We start from the raw sequence: 15878 nt of genomic DNA on the forward strand, positions 1-15878 counted from the left end.
GTTTGAAGAATATTTTGTCAAGCCCTTGGATAGATTGTTTGGAGTATAATGTGATGGGTCTATCACACAAGAGATTAAGAGATTCTTGAGACCCCATGCTTTTGGAGACACTAGGATCAACCACAATTGGGGTGACTGGTTTCTATGTCAAAATTTTACTTTTTCAGGGTTTATGGTTTTGAGGGTGTTTCATATATGTTGCCTACATTTGTTCCTGACAAGATTGCTTATTTAGAGATTGTTTGGCAACTTAGTATGTCAAATTAAAAGCATTTTGGTGGTGTACATAGGCAAGTATTTATGCCTGGCACTTTGCATTTTTGAGACTTCACCATTGTATCTACCAAGGCTTATGAGATGATAGAAAAGAAACTGGTAGAGGAGTACAATTTGTATGGACACCAAGCTTAGAAAAATCATGATCTAGAGGGATATCTCCACCACTACAGGAAGAGCCGAAACCTAGGAGAATATTTGCTAATACCCATGGAGGCTAAAGATTTATTTAGAAACAAGGAATGGGATGAGGCTGATGCAATCTTAGAGGAATTGAACAAACATTCGAAGAGCGGAAGTAGAGGCTTCAAGAACTAAAATAAGGAGACTCTGAGAGTGGGTCTAATGAGAATATAGTTGTATCAACACTCTATGTACCTAAATTAGAAGAAGTGTCAGAGAGCTGGGAGCAAGCCAGGTGAGAATAAACACCAACACAAATGTAAGAATGGAAGAGCATGCAACTTTTGTTGCAGATGATGTTTTTATACAATCCAAAGAGTTTAAGTCATTATTGTACCATTACAAAGGGAAACAGTTGAGGGAAAGCATCCCAAATGTTACCCCAAAAAATGAAGCAGAGATGCTTAAAAAATTGAAAGGAGACATTCATGCAAAAGTGCCCACCATGACACCACAAATAGGGAGACAACTTCTCAATGAGGCAGGTATCATTTTATTCCCAAGATGGGACTTAATTGCTTCTTTAATTTTTGATAGCTTGTTGCATTATGATAGAAAGGATGTAAAGCTAGACATACAGGGTGTTAATGACATTTTTATTAAATGGAGATATGATGCAAATGAAGAGGAAATGTTGCTTTGGGCCCTATACCCTCCAAATAAAAAACCCAAGATTATAGATGTAGATAAGGCATTTGGGCACATGATGAAGCTAAAAGTGGGAGAAGTTAATCCAATTGTCACCATAGATTTGGGGATTGACTTTGCAAAACTAAATAAGGCACAAAAGCAGTGGGTGTTAAAGGAGGGTCAAAAATACAAGAATTTATATGAAGATCTGTTGAGAAGTCATGGTCATAAAGTACCATAGATAACTAATACTAATGTGAAATGGAAAAAGAAATGTGAAGACCAAATGAAAGAAAACATTAAGCTAAGAAGGCAAATTAGGACTGCGAGGGTAGATGCTACTTGTGTTTTGCTGACAAGCAGGTTTGAGCACTTGTTGGAAGTCATCAAAGAATTCTGGACAAATTGTCAAAAGACCCAGGATAATATGGCTTCTCATGAAATAACTTTGAAGAAGTTGAAGGCATTGTTGAAAGAGAAGAGTGCCGATGAGAAAATTGTTGAGAAGATCCAGAGAAGGTTGAACAAGCACAAGGCATTTGGTGTAGACATTAAGCAAGAATTTAGCGATTGTAAGGATATTGTTAGGTATGGTGTACTAGATATTGTGGATGATGTAGATCAGTTAAAGGACAAAGGGATTTGGATTGCAAAATGCCAGAATGTACTCAACACATCCCTTAATATTGCCCAGGCAGATGTTTTGGATATAAAGGAGACAGGTGAGTAGATGGAGAGATTGGTTACCATGGAGATCGTTGTCAGGGATACTATATTCAACACTAGCACTCATAAGGACACCAAGTATTTGGAGCACATACAAAGTGTGATACAATACTGGACTACCATAACTAATTTTCATATTTTGTGTCTAGTAGTTAAGCAGTTAGGTGTTAGATGCTAGTCAAGTTTAGTTTAACAAGATGAAAGGGTGTGTCCTTTCATTTGAATCCTTTGGCTCACATATATGTAGTGAGTCATTTTTGTATCATAAGAGATAGATAATATTCTACTGTTGGCTAGGCTACAAGTGTTATGTTTTAGAAAATTCTAATAGGAATGAGGAGTTTATTTTGTGCAAACTGAATGTATTGGAATATTTGTAAGTACAATTTTTGTGTACATTCTTATTCTAGAAGATAATATACAATATTTCATGCTTTTATCTTCACACTGTTATATGTAATTTTTTGTTTGATGGAATCATATGTCGTCTTGATAAATCTTTTAGATTTGTTGTGATATGCCATCACATGATGTTGTATTGAATGTAAAATTGGGTTTTTATTGTTCATGCAACACATAATAAAATTTTCACAGTGATGGTCTTATAATTGTCTCTTGAGTTGATAGTGATTCTTGTCCATAAAGTTATTCATTAATGGTCAGATAAAGGCACTAGTCTATTATTAATATTTTCTTAACAAGTTTGTATGCATTAGGTCCTTATCAAAGAAACAAATCTTGTAATTTATATCAGTACTACTCTTTTTCATAATGGCTTAAAGTCCTAACAATAATCTTTTACATAACACAACTATACTCACACTTATTTTATCATTTTTAAAGGCATTCAATAAAAAGCACTTCTGTTAGCATAGCTGCAGGAAAACCTTTTTGCCATCCCTGCAATTGGTAGTTCCCATAGTTTAAATTCACTCAAAACAAACCTCTTTTGTGCTTGAGAGTGTAAGTTACACCTACCTAGGTTTAGTGGAGACTAAAGTGTAGAGATATTTAGTCTTTGACCATCCTTGTTCGTTGGCCAAGGCTGATTGGATCAACTGAGGATGAGGTAAGTCTTCGGTTTTCCAATCTGTGGTGTTGGGCACAAACAGGCACCAAATCTTTATGGTGAAAATGATTTAGAAGAAAAAAGTGATAACCATAGACATGAGTGTATCTACCATCGAGAGTAGCATATTGCATGATAGAAAATAGAACCCTTCTACATACGGTTTTAATCACCTTCGGTAGGTTGTAGGTCTTGTTGGATTTTACCAACTTGGTTTTCTAAGACTCTTCCTTTAGGAATCATTTGATAGCAGCCTCACTGAAATTTCTATCTGTATTAAACTTTCTTCCTTCCATCGGCATTCTAGTGACTTTCATGATCATCCCTTCATCAATTTCAACCTTTCTTTCTCCTATGGTAATTTTTCCTTCCTTCCAATTCTTCTTGAACATTTTGGTGATGGAAAGGTTTTTCCCAAAAATTCTCTCCATATACCATGTCATCTTAGCCTTTTCCAAAATAATCCAAACTTTCAACTTATCTTTCCACTCCTCATAGTAGAGAAGCTCAATTATTTTCATGTTACCTCTCCTAGCGTCAGCTACCAAAATTTTCCTTCCCTTCAAAATGCAAAATAGGGTAAGAAAAGAGTAGAGTGAAAAGTGGGAAAGTCTTCAAAATAGAAGTGGGCACCAAGAAAGTATGTAGAGTCTTGTCCACATTAAACGCTAGCACAATCTTTGATCGCCCCTCTTTCTGATTCATTATTGTCATTTTCATTGATAAGTACGTTATCATTATTCCTTGTCACTCCTCAATATTCATGCACTTTGTCATAAATGAGGATATCACAAGCCTCATGAGGTAGATCCAACTCACCTCTCCATTTCATCATGTGGTCAACACAAACAACCATGTTGGTATCCCAATCAGCCATTGTGTTGGTTTCTCTATAATTATGAGATATAACACACTGCTTGGAAAACTTGATTATCTCCTTAGCTTGAGAAATGATATTTTTAATGGTCCATGAAGGGGAGGAAATACCCTTTAGGCATTTAACAATGTTATTAGAGTCTCCCTCTAGCTAGACCTTACTAAATCTCAATGATTTAATTAGGGAAAGGGTTTGGTAAGAAGCCATGACCTCGGCTAAGTGGTTAGTATGTGATCCCATGGGGAGTTCCACTACCATAATACAATAGCTAGAATAATTTATTATCACTCCCCCACACCCAAATGGCCTCAGGTTTCCCTTGGTTGCCCCATCAATATTAGCTTGGATCAAACAAGTCAGAGAAAAATACCACTTGCTACTTTCTCTCTTATTTTTCTTGTCATCACTATCTATGGAAGAAGAAACATTTTAGTTTCTAAAGAGGTCCAAATCATCCTTGCTCCTTAAAAGAAGAGGCTTAACATCAAATTTTAAATTTTACACAATGACCTACTTAATTTTAGTAAACACCACTTCAAAAGGGGAGATAGAATCTATTAAAATCTTGTTGTTCCTTTCTTTCCAGATTCCCCAAACCAGATAAGGCATGGTGAGGTCCCAAAGAATTTTGATGGAGTTTTTTGAGGAAAGGAATCTCCAAATAGTAAAACACTCAAGAATTGATGTAAGAAAAACCTAGTTCAAGTTCCACAGCTGCAAAATTTGTGACCAAATAGGTTGAGAGAAGGGATAGTGGATATAAATCACTGCTAGGAAATGTTGTTGTCATTGACATCAATACATTCTTGTCATTTATTGCTCTAGTGATTGCAGATTGGTTTATTGGCTTAATGATTTGTTGTATGGAGTACTTATAGTGTTATTACATCCTTTTGTATTGGTTTTGGTGATCCAAAAAGGTCAATTGATCATATCATATGATCCAATTTGCAATTTTTATTTTTTGATTAGTGCTTTGTAGAGTTTGGTATTTCCTCTGAGACAATATATTTTGGTTTGATAAGATCTTGAGCTAAGTTTTTGGGAGATTGTTTGGGATGGTTTTGTGTATATTCATTGCAGATGGTTCATGATTTGGTGCTCCACAGGTTATCTTTCTTCATGATAGTTGCTTCTATTTGAGTATTCTTGAGGTTTAGATGTTGAGTGATGAAGATTTGATAAGTGGATTGGTGCAATTGCTTCTGATGATTCTAATGTTCTTGTTGGTGTTTCCTAATCATGTCCTATTTTTTTTGATGATCCACATTGATCATTGTGCATGTTTTGGTGATTTTGTTGATCCGGTGATGTTCTTTGTGCTATTCAATATTCTTTGTGATGTAGCATGTTGTGGTTGATCGTGGCAAGATTTTGGGTGGTGTTTCATGTTTGGGGATTTGATTTAGGTCCATTTTATATCATGTATATCATTATATTGGTCTAGTGGTCAATCTTTGTATCATGTGCTGTAATTTTGTAATTGTGAGTTGAGGGTTTTGTCGACCTTGCTGTCAAGGTTCACAAATTGTATTAATAGGTGATATAGTCATGTAATTTAGTTGTTGAGCTTGTGTTTGAATTATTAAAGAGTTTCTTATCTATGAACAAGTAATTCTTCTTTCGGTGTGGTGTATTGAGCAGAGATTGGTGTAGAGAAGATAAATATGCTTAACAAAAACTATCATCAAGGATTTACAAATACTATTATTGCAGTTCGTTCCTTTTGGTTGTAGTCTGAATCTTGTTGTAATTCAGTGAGACTTCCCTGAGGGTTGTATCCTTTTGAGTTAATGTGCTCTGAGTTGTAAGCTCTACGCAGTGTGCTTGAATGCAGGTGCATTCCCCATTGTAATATTTACACACACTACTGCAGAGTATCATCTTATTCTGGGTAGGTTCCCACCATGGGTTTTCACTTAATTGGGTTTTCCACATCAAAATTTGTATGTTGTGTGGTGCTATAGATTTTCTTATCCTTGTTGTTATTGTAGTTTTTTAGATTTGTGATCATGGTTAACTTTTCCAGTCTGGTGAAAGTCGATTCACCCCCCTTCTCACTTTTCACTCATTGTTGTTGCCAAGAGTCATGGTCCCTATGCTTCTCAAGAATGTTTATGGAGTACAGTGGCCATGATGGGGCATGATATCCTACTTTACTATTTGTGGTTTGTCTCTTAGTAATACTACAACTTGTCCAAAGATATGAGGACACTATAGGTCTAGTGTGGAAAGGGGCATTCTTTCTTTGTGCCTGTCTAATCTCCATGCAAATGGTCCAATGACTATCTAGGTCAAATCTATATTTGGATGGTCACAATAAATTTGCCATGATAATATTAGTGATGATAAATGCACAAGAACCTCATTTCACCTACATATATTTACCTTTCATTGTTTGATCGTATCATATCCCTTTATCCTAAGTAGCCATGCATCATTTCACTAAATATAAAGACACAACAAGAAAATAAATTGTGTATATATTCTACATCACCAGATAGTCAGTCTTGCATATCATCATAATATTGTTATCATGCATGTATCCTACATCTATGGAATTAGTGCATAAGCATCATAAATACATGCATTAATCATTTAACATCATAACAATCATTTAGAACATGTACTATAATCAGGTTAGGATCATATAAATTCTCATAATTGAAATACATCACATAAACATCATCACATAGGTCATAATTGGATCATGCATCTATAAGAGTATAGCATATCTGCATATACAATCATATTAAACATCATATAGAATAAATACATCATCATCATCATCACATACATAATAGAATCATAAAATGTGCATAGTATAAGAATCATAAATAAACATCATAATAATCATGCATCATCACATAAGAATATAGCTACTAGGAATAGGTCACATCTTATATATATCAAAAATGTAATTAGTATCATGATACATTAAAGTCAATATCTCAAAATGACTACAAAATCACCCAAAGATGTTTACATCATCATACAAAATTGATAGTACTAGAACAAAATAGATCTAGAAGGGGCTATGATGAACTATTGCACTTTGAATCTAATGATCTACGCTGCCTTTAAGATCCTAAAGGACTCACTCTAGTTGAACCTATAGTTGTCCCAGCTCTAGGTGTCCCTATCACCCCTACATAGTCTGATCTTTGGCATTGTCCTCGGCTCCTAGCCTTGGACATTAGTGTAAAAGTACTTTCCCTTTGGATCACAATCACAAAAAACTTGTTAGGATTCCCAAAGATATTGAGAGGGGGGGTGAATTAGTATCTAACTGGTATAAGAATTTTCTTAACTGATAACATGAAAATCATTTCAAAACTATGTACAGGTAAACCAAAAATAATGCAGTAAATAAGAACAATAACGACAACATAAAAGACACACCATAACACAATATTTTTAATGAGGAAACCCGGTGTGGGATAAACCTTGGTGGGATTTGTGACCCATAATATTCGCTTACTGGCCAATAAGAGAATATTACTATTTACAATAGGGGCCTACACATGCAAGAAGGCCAAGTGCCTAGAGCTCATTGCTCAAATACAAAGAAGTCTCACTGACTTACAAAATAGATTATACAAATCTAGTATCATGTACTGCTTTAGATCAGCATCTACTATGCCAGGTTCAGTACCAGTTTAAGCTCTACAATATACATAAACCCTTATCCAATATCTGCCTTACAATTTGCATATTAGGTCTGCATTAATCCTTCCATCTATTCACTTTATAAATGATCTACAATGATCTCATACTTATATGAGTCATATTACAATCCGCCATGTTGGCTTACAAAAGATTTTACAATTAAATACAAAATACATTTAAACAAAATTGTTGTCAGCCATGGTGTCGGTGATCAATCTTTTTAGTGTTGGCGAACTATGTGTCAATGTGGAGTCTGTCGGTGCCGGTGCCTACCCGTATCACATGATTGTAAGGTTTCCATCAATGACAATACCTTCACTCACCTACAATTTCTCATTGGAATGTGTATTTTCCAACAATCTCCCCGTTTGGCATTGATGGCAACACTCATGAGAAAAATCAAAACTGCATATCCAAAAATGATTTGCCAAAATTGTCTTAACAAAACTATGTTATCAAAAAGTGTGCTCCCCCTCAGCTGATGATGTCTTTGTTTTGATCATTTTTCTCATCTCCACTACTCCCCCTTTGACATCAATAACAAGGGTTGTCATTCATTGTCAATGAAGTGTGGTTCCTGCCTAGATCCTTGTAACTGGTGGGTTACAATCTAATAGATGTCCGCCAATGCAAAATTTTGACTATCATTGAACCTTTTACTATCCTTTAATGTCACTTTTGTTCTCTTAACTGTACCAGTGAGTATGTTCATTTTCTCTTCTGGTGTCTTAAGTCTGAGAACCAGAGCCTCAGAAATTTCTTTTCTCAAAGAAATGAGGTAATCTAGTTTAGGACCTAGTTTGCATTTTAAGTCCTTTGCCTTAACCTTTATCTTTTCTTTATCTTTTTCTAACTTCTCAATTTTCTCTTCAAGATATGCAATGTTCTTTTCAATTTCCAAAAATTGATCTGATGTTCCTATTAAATTGTCAATAATATTGTTAATTTCATCTTGTGCTTTGTTGATCTCCTAATCTATGTCTGCTGTCAAAATATTTGTTTTATAGGTATCTCTGTATAGTTTCTTGAAATCCAAAATTGTTTCCCCTAGTGCCAGTAATAAGGTTTCCATTTGTTCCTTATTTTTCTTCACTATTTCCTCAAAGAATTTTTCTTTCTCCTTATTCATTCTCTCCTTGAATTTGTCTTCATTTATTTGGTCGACTATCAAAATGTTACCAATGATGTATTTAGATAATATGTCTAGTTGACCTAAGGAATCTTTACTTCCCACAATGCGCTTGGGTGCTATCAATTTAAGAATAGGAATTGTGTCATCAATAGCCTTGTAGGCTTGTGCATTACACTCAGTGATTTTTTTAATAGAATCTAATAATACCTTTGTCATGTTCATTGGTCGGAATTCTATCATTGAAGAACCAGATGTCTGCCCAACTATTCTCACAATCTCCATGTTGCTGGTTGTAGTGATAACTTTGCTTGTTTCGACCTCAAGTAGGTCAGTTTGTGTTTGAATTTCTATTAGCAAAGGTTTAGGCTTTTCAGTTGTTGTCGGTGGTAGTGTCTTAGTTTGAACATGTATCTCATCCTGTTTGTGTTTTTATTTCTCAACCTGTGCCTCAGAGGGTTTCTCTGAGTTCTCTACTGCCAATTTTTCTGACAAAGTTTCAGTATGCGCTATCAGTTTCTCAGTATGCACCTTTGCACTATCCATTGCCAGTTTTCCTGATTGTTTCTCAGTTTTATCTATTGGTATATCAAATCCAAAGTCTTTCTTGCCAGTATCGGGTACTTCTTTAGTAATGTAAAGCATTAAGCATACAAGCAGATTTCCAAATCTGAAGGTTCCCTTCATTTCACCTTTGATTTTCTTTAAGTTTTCTATTAGTTCATCTTCCAGCCATTCACAAATGTCAATCTTAGCATTGTTGTTCACTAAGTCATAAGTGCTTTTAATACACAAGCTAGATATTGAGTTTAGTCTATTTGTATGAGTGGCTTTGTATCCAAGTACCATGCTAATGAATTTGACATTTTCATCTTTAACATCATTGACTCTAAGTGATCTCTTGTCATAATTTGCACCGGTTAGGGTCATTACAGTGTCATTAGAGACCTTCTTAGTTTTGTCAGGCCTGCTACCAGTGGAGGGTAAGCCTGTTACTGCCCTAACTACCTCTTTCGAGATCTTGTGAATTGAGTCCAACCAAAAGAATTCTCCATGCACTCTGCTTAGCACAATCCTTATAACATCCTTGGGAAAATCTGAGATACTAAGGATTTCAGTAAAACCTAGGGTTTCCACTATCTTATGTTCCGGTTTGATATTTCCAGATTCATCACATAAAATAGTCTGATACATATTCTTGATTTCTTCATCTCCTAGTTCTTCTATGTGACAATGTATGTGTATTCCAGGGTCTTCAGTATATACTACTCCTTTAGGAATTTGAGAGAATGCCCCTAGGGTATCATCTTTCTTTCCAATGTCGGGAATAATCTTAAACATAGATCTAGGGCATTTAACTTCTTCTACAATAATAGGGTTTGCAATGAATTGAAGAATAGAGGAGGATGCCATGGTTATAAATACCTCAATTTGCATTTAGGATGAGTGATTGGATGAACTACTTCACTTTATGCTAAGGATGCCTTTGCTCGGGAATTTCACACTCTCTGAAGTTTTTGAATGCTCAGTGAATAAAAAGAGCCAAAACACTTGCTTTATAGAGTTATTTCCTTTAACTACCACATTTAATGCTTGTTGGTTAAGTCAAACTTAACTTATCTGCCAGTAAAGAAGTAATTCAACTTCTCACCATCAACCGAGGGTATATTAGCATGTTTTTCTATTTGTTTTCAAACCCCCAAAGGATTTTTTTTAGTTAGATGAAGAGTCTCTTGCCGGTGGAGTGATACTTTGTTTGGTCAGTGGAGGAGTATTCCCATCAACATTCTAATCTGACTTTTTGATCCATTGTTTTTAGAATTCTTGCTTTAGCCCTTCAACCTTTTCTTTACCTTTCAAGCTGGGTCCTTTGTTATTTGCCGGTGATGCCTTACTTCTACAAAATTTAGCAATATGTCCAATATTTTTACAAGCATAACAAGTCACATTGTTTTTCTAAATAGTTTTCCCATATCCTATGCTGGTATGTGTTCTGCATTGATTAGATAAGTGTCCAAATCTTCCACAAACATAACATGTTACATTCATTCTGCAATTTTCTGAATTATGACCAACTTTGTTGCATTTAGAACATTGACTAATGGGTGTATTAGTGTTCTAATAGTTTCTAGATCTACACTGATTTTCTCTATGACCATACTTGTTATAGTTAAAGCATTTCCCATTAAATTTGTAAGCATTAGGGTGTCTTACCGGTTTGTTATGATCATGTTTGTTTACAATATCAGAGCTTTCACCAACTTCAAAACCAAGGCCATTTGTATTACCATTAGGTTTTTGATTCTTCAGCATGTCATCAAGTTCTTATGAACTTTTCTTGAATTTCTCCTTGTGTTGATTTGCAGTAGCCAATTCATTTTCCAAGAAATCCTTCTATCTCATGAGTTTAGTTTTATCATGTTCTAAGTGAATTAGATTTGTCTTTAGCATATCATTCTCATGATTGAGTCTTAGATTTTCATTTGCAGCATCATTGATTCTTCTAGTCAAGTCATCTTCATTCTTCTTTCTATCTTCAATTTCTTTACAAAATCTCATAGTCATATCCTACATCTCATTCTTTGTTGTACTGATTTCTTGTCTCAGGTTGTTTACCAGATCATTAAGAGTTTCCTTCTCATCATTGTCATTCTGCATCTTTTCACAAAGTTCTCTTCTTTTATTCCTTGCAATAGTGAAAATTTCTTGAAGTCGTTGAATGATATCCTGTGTAGCCTTTAGATCATCTTTAAGTTTGATATTCTTCACTTTTTTAGCATCATAGTCTGAAAGAGATGTTTCCAATTGCTTTCTCAAGTTTTCCATCTCTATCGGTATCAAGATCTTCATAAAGTTGTTAGGATTTTGAAAATAGAGGGCCAAGCTCTGATACCAATTGTTAGGATTCCCAAAGATACTGAGAGGGGGGGTGAATTAGTATCTGACTGGTAGAAGAATTTTCTTAACTTATAACATGAAAAGCATTTCAAAACTGTGTACAGGTAAACCAAAAATAATGCAGTAAATAAGAGCAATAACCACAACATAAAAGACACCATAACACAATATTTTTAATGAGGAAACCCAATGTGGGAAAAACCTCAGTGGGATTTGTGACCCACAATATTCGCTTATTGGCCAATAAGAGAATATTATTGTTTACAATAGGGGCCTGCACATGTAGGAAGGCCAAGTGCCTAGAGCTCACTGCTCAGATACAAAGAGGTCTCACTGACTTTGAAAATGGATTATACAAATCTAGTATCATGTACTACTTCAGATCAGCATCTACTATGCCAGGTTCAATACCGGTTTAAGCTCTGAAATATACATAAACCCTTATCCAATATTTACCTTACAATTCGCATATTAGGTCTACATTAATCCTTCCATCTATTCACTTTCTAAATGATCTACAATGATCTCATACTTATATGAGTCATATTAAAATCCACCATGTCGGCTTACAAAATATTTTACAATTAAAATACATTTAAATAAAATTCCTATCGGCCATGGTGTTGGTGAACTGTGTGTCGGTGTGGAGTCTATCAGTGCCGGTACCTGCTAGTATCACATGATTGTAAGGTTTCCATCAATGATAATACCTTCACTCACCTACAATTTCTCATTGGAGTGTGCATTTTCTAACAAAACTCATATGATTCCCTATATACATAATCCATAGTAGAGGAAATATCACCTTGATCTGTCACCTTAACACTCTTAATAGAAGACTCTATGCTACCATATCGCTCTATCATTGCATCTCTCTCTACCATCATTGTCTAGACATAGCGATCACTCAAGCATCTACATACATAACCACAATCTATTCTTTGTCGAGCTCTTTTGCATACATAAAATCTAAAAGAAACCATAATCAAACAAGATCAATGGACATATGAAACAATGAAGATCAAACCCTAATGATCATGTGAATGGTATAATATTTCTTTTTTTTTGCATATTTTTTAGGTTCTTCACTGGTGTATTGTGGATTTCATTGTAGAACTATTGTTTTATGTAGTTGGATCTTGTTTTAAGTTTTACAATAATTTAGTCTTCAGATTTCACCATATACACCATTAATGGACAATAAAATACACAACAAAAGTTTCCTATGCTTTATAAGATGTGTTCATATTTAGGCATAAGACATATACTTATAATGTCTTATGTCTCAAAATATACTACCAAGCAACCTTGTTAAAATTACTAAAAGACCAACCCTTTGAGTGTGAAATCCCAAGTACATTATTTAATTATTCTTATGAATGTGAAAAAATTTAATATAACTTAGTTTGAATAGTTGTCTAGGTCCAAAGTTTAACAACCATATATTTGTGGGTTAATGCATGTAAGAATCCTATAAAACATTACATAAATTGTAAGTTGACACAAGTATCACAATGCTATTTTATGAAGTATTTAATGGTTTTCTTCTATTGGTATTGTATGTGACACAAAGACTAGCTTCATGGTATTGGATAAAGGAATTATAAATATTTAGTTGTAATAGGAAAGAAAAATTTTATAGACAAATAATTCATATCTTGACTACAACACACATTTTATTTATTGGCAAAAAGATAAAACAACTTGTATAAATATATGCAATTAACACATTGAGTACGATACATTGATTCTCTATTTTCAATGTAAGAGTCCTATAAAACATTACATAAATTGTAAGTCGACACAAGTATCATAATGCTATTTTCTAAAGTATTTTATGGTTTGCTTCTATTGGTATTGTTTGTGACAAAAAGACTAGCTTCATGGTATTTGATAAAGGAATTATAAATATTTAGTTGTAATAGAAAAGAAAAATTTTACAGACAAATAATTCATATCTTGACTGCAATGCACATTTTATTTATCGGCAAAAAGATAAAACAAATTGTATAAATATATGCAATTAACACATTGACTACAATACATTGATTAGTTATTTTTAATGATAGGAAAAAATATTATACTATAAACACATTGTTCATTGACTATAACACATTGGTTATTTCTTGGTAGTTACATAAAAGATTGTCACATTATAATTGACTACAATGCACCTAGAAATTGACTACATATAGTGGATTTTCTTGGTTGTAATTGTTGGCCATTTGGTGGAACTAATTATGTGTTGCATTGATTTTTTGTCATTGATGTCAACACCAGTTGTTTTGATGCTTTACCAACACCCTTCTAGTCTCGATAGGTTGAGTAGTCTTTGGTTAACTTGGATTCGACATGATCCAGCAGACTCTGATATAATCTGGTGATTGAATTGGCTTGTTCATGATACTCATACTCATATTTTATCAGTTGGTTTTGGTTGGGTTATTGGATGCTATCCTAGTTACTTATAATATTGGTTTGTGGTTCCAGCGAGGGTTTCACTGGTAGAGCTTTTTCGTGGAGATCTTTGATGCATTGCATAACTAGTGTTGGTGTAGCTTTTGATGGAGTTTTAGGATTCTATTGGTGATCATGTTTGAGACTTGGTGTTTGGAGATTATTGCTGAAGCATGCAGGCCTATACTTGGTCCTGGTTGATCTGGGTTATGGATCGACATTAATGTAATTTGTGGATAGGACCTATTGTTGTATTTTTTAGATGTCTTATGTGTGGATATTATTTGTTTCTATCTAAGGCTGGCATGGTTTGTAATTATGTAATTATTGTATTGTCTGGTGGCCGACCTGATTATATATGGTCGAGGGTTTGTATAAATAAGATATAAGATCTCATTGTAGATCATCATGGTTATTGTAAGAGGACATGGTCAGGGAAAGTAATGTGTGAATAATGTAATATCATTAAGTCAGGGGAGTTGGTTGATCATTGGAGATCGAATTGGGTTTGTGTAAGAGGATTTAGTCCTCTGGTATTCAGCTTAATTAGAACTATGCTTAGGCATAAGAGATGCTATCTTTTGCAGTTCATCACTTCTCTGGATTGTAGTCTGGATTTGTATGTAGTCAGTGAGACTCCTTTTGTGATGAGCAGTGTGCTCTAGGTTGTTGGCCTTCCTGCAAGTGCAATCCCCTTCATTGTAATTCGCATAATTACTGTAGAAGTATTATCTGACTATGGGTAGGCTTCCCACCAAGGTTTTTCCCTTTACTGAGTTTTCCACATACAAATCTTGGTGTTGTGTGGATGGATTTTATTCTGTGATTATGGTTTATGCTTAGTTGGATTAACTCTTATTCCGGTGTTATTGTTTTGGGTTCTGGTATTGAATTTTAAATTACTAATGCTTCCAGTAATCTATGACAATTGATTCACCCCCCCTCTCAGTTGTCTTCTCATTGTCTGAACTGTCTAATAGTAATAATAAAGAATAATTATAAAGATAAAAAAATGGTATATTGACTATAATGAACATGTTATTAATTCATAGCACGATAAAAAATATTAAATATAAATAATTGACACATTGACCACAATGCATTTATTGTCAATTGGTAGTGATAGAAAAATTGTTATAGCTATAAATATTTAGTGCATTGACTATAGTTCGACACAAATGACACATTGACCACAATTCACTAATTACCAATTGGTAGTGATAGAAAAATACTTATAACTATAAACTTGGTGCATTGACTATAGTGCATTGGATTTTTCTTAGTGTTGACATAAAAAATAATTATAAATACAAGTAGCTGGCATATTGACTAGATGTAGTAATATTTGTTAGTAATGAGATAAAAGAATAAATATGAATAGAAATGGATTGTTTATTTATTAGAAGTGAAATACTATAATAAATATTAAAGTTAAAACATTGACGCAATAACTAGAAAAAAATACTTGTTTGTTGGTAATGACAAAAATGAAAGATTTTGAATATAAGTACTTGATCCATTAAATATAAATGGTTTGTGCATTGAATACAATGCACTATTTATTTATTTATAGTGACAAAATCATATTTATAAAAATAAACAATTCATACATTGACTAAAATACAATTGTTATTTATTACTAGTGATAGAAAAGAAATAGTACAAATGCAAGTAGTTGATGACCAAATATAAATAGTTGGGGCATTAAATATAATGCAAGTGTTATATTTTTACTAATAGTTCCATAAAATGATATTTATAGATATAAATACTTGATGATTGGCTACACCATAGTGGTTTTTTCATGGTTACACTAAGACAAAACAATTTTAAAGATAAAAAATTAGTTTATTGACTAAAATACACATGTTATTTATTGGAAAAGAGATAAAAGAAATTCAAAAAATATAAATGATTGACACATCACCTACAATGCTCTATTGTTAATTTTGAATGATATAAAA

Source organism: Cryptomeria japonica, chromosome 11, assembly GCF_030272615.1.
Source record: "Cryptomeria japonica chromosome 11, Sugi_1.0, whole genome shotgun sequence".
Lineage (NCBI taxonomy): Eukaryota > Viridiplantae > Streptophyta > Pinopsida > Cupressales > Cupressaceae > Cryptomeria > Cryptomeria japonica.